Consider the following 6,859-nt stretch of genomic DNA (forward strand, 5'->3'; position numbering starts at 1 on the left):
AGCCCTCGTGTAGCTTTGCGCGAAATTCATAACAAACAAACAGTTCAATTATATTGTCATTTCTAGAACACTAGTCAAGGTCACGTAACGTTATATTAATTGAAACACAAGGATTTGTCTTTGCTTGGTGGCTAGAGTGCCAGATTGTGAATATGAGAGTTCACAGTTCGTGTCCCGTTACAACAAATTCGCGATCCGCAACTTGGGCCCCTTGGAGCGTTATAAAAGTGATAGTAAAATCGGTCAGAAATGAGTAGCCCAAGATTTGACGGCGGGTGATGTTGATTATTTGCCCCTGCTAGTTTATCAGTTCGAAATTAGGGACTACTAGCACAGACGGTCCTTGTATATCTTTGGTCAAATAGACGAAACAATGAAACATTTCTAGAAAACTGGTCATGGGCACATCCTTAGTAGAACACTAAACATAATACCATAATATCTAAAACCATAGTTCTGTCACATTCTGTTATCATTTTGAAAATACTAATCATGATACATTTTATCATATCTAGTATAGTAGTATTTGTCACATTATGTTATCAGTTCATTAACACTAGTCGTATTCACATAACATTACGATCTTAGATACATTCATGTATCTTTGGTCACACAACTTTTCTAGAACACAAAGTCATGTTCATATAACGTCTCAATATCTAAAACAATATTTTGGTGTTATAAGGTCGTTTATTTCTAGTATCAAGAAGTATATTTAGTTTTTATAATAAAAACTAAACAATAATATTGTTTTAAAACAATAATTTTTACTGTCTAATAAAACACATAACTAATTTTTGTAGTTTTTTAAAACTACTTAATGTATTTTGTCTTTATTTCATAAGATATAGCATTCTATATTTTTAGTCCTACATAACGTGTTGCTTTGTAAATATTTAAGTATCTGTCTTAATCATTGCATCATAGCTATGTATTTTTTCGTTACTTTTTAAAATGTGTTGTAATCCTAGTATATTGATTGTTTTATCTTTAGTATATAAATAAAATTACGCACTAAATACCGATTTATTTCATAAATATTTAATAGTTTGATTTTGTGCAATAACTGATAAACAGAATCTCCAGTATTTAAACTCAGAGTTACTCTCACAGTTTTTTTGTAAACACAGAAAATAATATTTTATATTCAAAAGAATCTCCACAAGAAATATTAGCACGTGTTAAGAGTGTATAAATGAAGCTGTAATATAGTTATGAAACATTCCCTATTAACTAATATTTTTATTTTATTTATTACTCCTTTATATCTAGCCAATATAATGAATGCTCATTTCCGTTTAACTTATGATCAGGGTTTATATCCAAAACCTTTTCTGTTGAGTATCTCTCAAGTCGTATTCCATTCATGTAAATATTTTCAAGATTAACAAACAAGTAACTCTCACTAAACCAAAAATTTAACTTGGGATAAGCTACCCATTTAAACTAATGGATTCAAAATCTTACTAAGAGCTATAATTGGGTGACATCTAAAAGTAAGATCTGCTTTATGTCAACAGGTGTGGTATATCATTAACATATATATAAAGAACAGTGGTCCCAGAACTGAGTCCCGAGGATCATCTCTCGTTATAAATAATTCATCATAATATTATGTATATTGGCAACTGAGATTCTGTTTTGTTAATATCTTTCCAACCAATTATACGTTTTACATCTTTGTCCCATATAATATTTTCTTTTTCTCTAAAATCACTCGTGGCTAACACAGTCAAATGCTTTAGAAAAACTTAACAACGCCGCTATGGTTAATTCCCCCTTTCCTCCATATTTTCTAAGTTACTTTCAGGTGATTCCTGAATAGCATATTGTGTAAATGTATTCTTGAAAAAAAAACCATAATGGTATTCCAACAATATATTATATTCATTAACAAAGTCACATATTCTGTAGTAAATTAATTTTTCTGTTATTTTTGAAAATACATTCGATATAGATATTGGTCTGTAATTATTAATATGACTGTTATCATACTTTCTAAATATGCGTGTAATGTTTGCCTTTGTCAGTAAATCGGGCAACGTTTCATTTCCAATAAATATATTAAGTGTATATTATAACGGAACAACAATTAACTCAATACTTTTTAAAACTTCTACTTAAATATTTCGCCTATACGTAAACTTGAACTTTCAAATCTATATTTGTGTCAGATTCTATGGTTATGGTTTGGTCGCCAATTGTCAGTTAAAAGGCTTTTACTTATACTTCTTAATAGTATAGGTATATACTGTGTTTCGTTGGGTTTAGAATTCTTCTACAGTAGGTGTCTGTGACTTGTTAGCGATAAAGTCAACGATATATATATATATATATATTCTGAACAAGTTAACATATGCACAACAAAGTATTCACACTATAGAGACTATAGGCATATCCAGGACCATCGCTGGATCATTTGCCGCCCCCAACCTTTCAGAAATGTATGTAGATACGAATGAATGAGGAGGTTTCTGCCACTACATTCCCTTTTCCCATTAGGGTTTTTGTCAAAGCCTCCGGGAAGTTCAATGTTTATGAACAATGGCAATGGTTCTCTGTCTTAGAAAAGCCTCACTAGCACAGGCAGTCATTGTGGCGAGAAAACTCCCCATCATGGTATTTGCAGTGCATACAACGATTTAAACGATGGAAAGGTTTAATTAAAATACTCCACTTTTTTTAAAGCAATAACATTTATTTTCTACAATATCAAAAGTGTGTAATCTTATCATCCACATATAAGCTAACAGAATTTCACCTTTCTAGCTTTCAAATTAGCAAAATTTGCTAAAATATTTTGCAACTCAATTTTCTCGCAGATTTCAATTTCAATCGATATTAGAGCTAAATCAGTAAGTCTTTGTTGTCCCATTGTTGATCTCAAATAATTTTTTATTAGTTTTAATTTCTAGAACGACCTCTCTCCACTAGCAACTGTCACAGGGAGCGTTAATAAAATCCGTAATGCTATTGTAATGTTTGGAAATGTTCCCGTCAATATGTTCTTATAAATGTACGGCAAGACATCTTTCGGTGAAGTTTCTGTTTTTAAAAAACTCATAATAAATCTAAGTTCATCTGCAAGTTCTTAGGTCTTATCTCCTTTGGGTAGTTTTCATCAGTTTCGTTGGTTAGTTTTATTTCAAGATCCATGCAATGTTTCAAAAGCTCCGATTTACTCAGTTCTGACATTTTCCTAAAATCGTATAATAAAAAAAAAAAAAAAAAAAAAAACTGATTTTGAAGCAAGTCAAATATTTCTTCGATTGATCTAACAGCCGTGTCAATGATAATATTTTTAATAATGCGGAAATTATCTTTAGGGCCGATCATAGTATCATCTTCGTATTCGTAGTCAAACTTTTTTTTTCTCCCGCGAAACTGTTCAGAAGGAAAATGTGGCTCTACATTACATGAGTTGGCAATTTCAGACGCAGTATGTATTCTTTCTTCAAATTTATTTCGATAGTCTGAGATACTTTTTTAAGGCGGTCTAAATGTTCAATGCATGATGATAAATCTGTGTTTGAATTTTGCATGATTTTGGAAACAACGTTTATACTTCATACCATATAACGATGGAACATATAAACTTAAAAGATTCCAATTTTTCCAACAAACATTGGGCCTCATGCTTGGAAGGTAGTTCATTTTCTTCGTCTTCGATTATTTCTGAAAAACTGTCACAAACTTCGGATAAACAGAATTGTAAAGGTTTTACTGCTTCAACTCGACTTTCCCATCGAGGGTTTGAAACTGAGACACATTATTGGTTAAATGTTCCCAACAGATGTTGAATTACAGAGAAGAAATCAGCTATCTGATAGTTTACGTTTGCGGCATCATTAACTACCAAATTGAGAGTGTGAGAAAAGCATGAAACATAAAATACTCGAGGATTTTTGTTTAGAATATGGGCCTGCAAACCGTTATTTTTCCCTCTCATATTAGCGCCATTGTCATAACCCTGTCCGCGAATATTTCAATTTTTAAATTGTTTTCCATTAAATGAAAAGTGATAAAAGTAGTCAGGCCAGCACCCATTGTATCGAGAATTTTACAAAAGCCCAGAAAATGCTCTTTTATCTCGACTTCGTTTTTTACATAATTGAACATAACGAATCTAATGACCACTGTTATCTGTTCTTGATGACTGGAGTCCGGTGTGCAGTCTAAAATCAATGAATAATACTTACTATCTTCTACCATTTTTACAATGACAGATTTAATCTCACTAAATAAAGTAATTATCTCATTTTGGATTTGCTGCCACAAGTAATGTGGACTATTTTTTCGTCTCTTTGAAATTGTTGGACGTGTTCAGCGATAAAGGGATCGAACTGAGCCAGAATTTCGATTAATTTTAGAAAATTGCCATTATTTTTTTTAAAAAAAGCTTATCGCTGCTACCTCTGAAAGCCAAATTTTGTTGTGATAAAAATTTTTACAATTTGCACTATTCTCAAGAGAACCTCCTGCCAACGCATCTTTTCTTGGTTTATCGGTTTTTCCATACGAGCATCAAAAGTCTGCCCTTTGGTTAAACTTCTTTTCAAATGTATAAACTTACAAATAGGTGGTGACTTTTTTCATGATCACTTCAATGTCTAGATAAATGCTGCAAGTCAGAAAACCCTTCATGTGCTAAAGGAGAGTTACCTTTTGTGAAAACTTTGCAGTGAAAACAAAAAACGCAATTCTTGGAGGCAGAATATACAATCCAATCCCTAGGAATCGTCTCTCCATTTGGCATCTTCCTGTGGTAGTATGTGTCAGAAAAACTTCTGCCCGAATCGTCTTTGGATAAATCATATTGCGGAACTCTTTAACAGGTCCTGTTTCAATCAAATATGTCCTCATTTTTTTACTTAACGTATTGGGCTATTTCTCTAGATCACACAATTCGATCATAGTAAGCACATCACTAACTTCTCTAGAAGCATCGGTAGGTGTAGTATCTGTTGACAAATCCCCTTCAGGAGGTTTGCTCCAATTTTTTCAGTTGAAAAACCTGCCTCTTTGGGTGCAGAAAATATTCCCTCTTTTATATGAACCTCTACTGGGTCTTCTGGAGAAGAAGTTTCAGGTTGGTGAGCGTCCGAAGTTGATAAAGCATCATATGCACAACAAGACTCATCTTCTGTTTGGTCTTGCAGGACTCTTTCAGCAGACGTTGAAGGAGCTGAATCTGCTTGGAAGAAACTTAACTATGTATGAAGTTGCTTTCCTTAATTGTTCTTCTGTCTTCGTTCTTTGCTTTCTGTATTAAGCTGTAGAAAGCTTTCGGCGTTTCCCCGAAGTCTCCGACATCTGAATAGAAAAGAAAAAAAAATCAGTAAAAAACAGGCGTTTAAGTTTTACTTTCTCGCAGCAATAGTAAAAGAAAGTATTGTAATAGGGTCGAAATCTCCAGTGTAAGCAAACCATGAACAAAAATACACAGACACCGGGTTATTGTGTTATAGTGACAGAGAAGAACTAGATACTGTTGCCTTTGGCCAATTTAAAATATTAAAATTGAATATAATTCACCCAATGCTTATAGAAATACACAGGTTTATAATGAAAGTAGGCGGCATACAATTATTTTTAGGGGAAAATGGGCTATGAAATTTTATCAAAGATCTGAATATCTACGCGTAGCTTGATTTTAATCAAAATCATTAGAGCCATTTTTGAGAAAATCGCAATTTTTAAAAAATCACATCAGTAAAGAAAACATAATTTTTATGCTAGAAAGTTGGTGCACTTAGATGTATTTAAATGCGCTAGTGCCTTTTAAATACTAAACAAATTTTTTGTCAAACCAAGTAAATAAACAGGAGTTCATTCACTGGGTTTTGAGTAAAGTACTCTGCTAGTGTCTTGAACACCATCATATTTATTGCTTACAAGGATAAAAGCAATTGTAAAACCATTTAAAAATCTTCTAAAATTACCTACATTTACTTTGGTAACATCGCCTAGGTATAATTGCAACCCAGGAAATAAATAACTTTACAAATGCAGAAATAACCAATAAATAAATAAATTATTCAGTATATAAATAAAAATAGTTTATTTTGGTCCTTACAACAACATGAGAAATAATACACATGTTTGTTATATAATAGGGCACAAACGGAAAGTTTGGAACGTTTTGAAAATGTTATAACATCGCGGAACGTTTGGAAAATGTAAAAATATTATATTTTATGAATGCGGTTGCATCGATATAATAATATGTTTAATTGTTTTATTAATTTAAAATTGCAGACTTACTTCGCACCACTGTTCAAAACCCTCAAAATGGCAGGCTACCACCAGTGGTTAACTTCATTGAACTGGCTCGCTCCCTTAATTATTTAATTATTTTTTGACAAAAAAAAAAATGCCACACCTTTCGTCCCCCTGGTCGCTCCGGCTCTGGGCATATCATAAACACTATATATAGTTCTCCTCTTGCTGTCAAAAGTCCACTTAGGCCTATTCAATTGCTTTAGAATTTCAGTTGACAAGCCGAACTGTCTTCTCTATTACTATCGCATTAGTATTCTATGTGTGATTCACTTACAATTGTGGCGCGAGTTACCGATAATCGTTTGGTCTTCTTTCTTCTAAACATCCTCTGTTCCTTTCGTCAAACTTCACTGAGGCTGATTCAGTTACTTTATAATCACGCTTTGACGGAATAATTCTTCTTCTTACCTCCTTTTCTACTGTTAGGCTTACTCTAACATATTGTTACGACAGCGTAAGTCACGCGACGCTGGGAGCATGCGCGCTGGAGTTTCTAGAAGGATCGTGACTTATAGAGGAACCTCACGAATATCCCATTGTTTGCTAGACGCCCTCTTTTTTTAGTATATAAAGGCAG

At 33.0% G+C, this 6,859-nt stretch overlaps 1 protein-coding gene and 1 long non-coding RNA gene across 5 annotated transcripts in view; one reads left to right on the forward strand and one right to left on the reverse strand.

Moving 5' to 3' along the window:
- Positions 1–6,859, forward strand: part of LOC106469106 (protein shifted-like) — a 66,370-nt gene that overhangs the window by 27,757 nt on the left and 31,754 nt on the right. The window lies entirely within an intron of this gene.
- The window catches only part of LOC111088200, a 17,399-nt gene continuing 13,067 nt past the window's right edge, over positions 2,528–6,859 (reverse strand). Inside the window, exon 3 of the long non-coding RNA XR_002612805.1 lies at positions 2,528–5,313. This is a non-coding gene — a long non-coding RNA (uncharacterized LOC111088200). The remainder of the gene's footprint in view (positions 5,314–6,859) is intronic.

The sequence above is a fragment of the Limulus polyphemus genome, unplaced genomic scaffold (assembly GCF_000517525.1).
Source record: "Limulus polyphemus unplaced genomic scaffold, Limulus_polyphemus-2.1.2 Scaffold3307, whole genome shotgun sequence".
NCBI classification, from domain to species: Eukaryota; Metazoa; Arthropoda; class Merostomata; order Xiphosura; family Limulidae; genus Limulus; species Limulus polyphemus.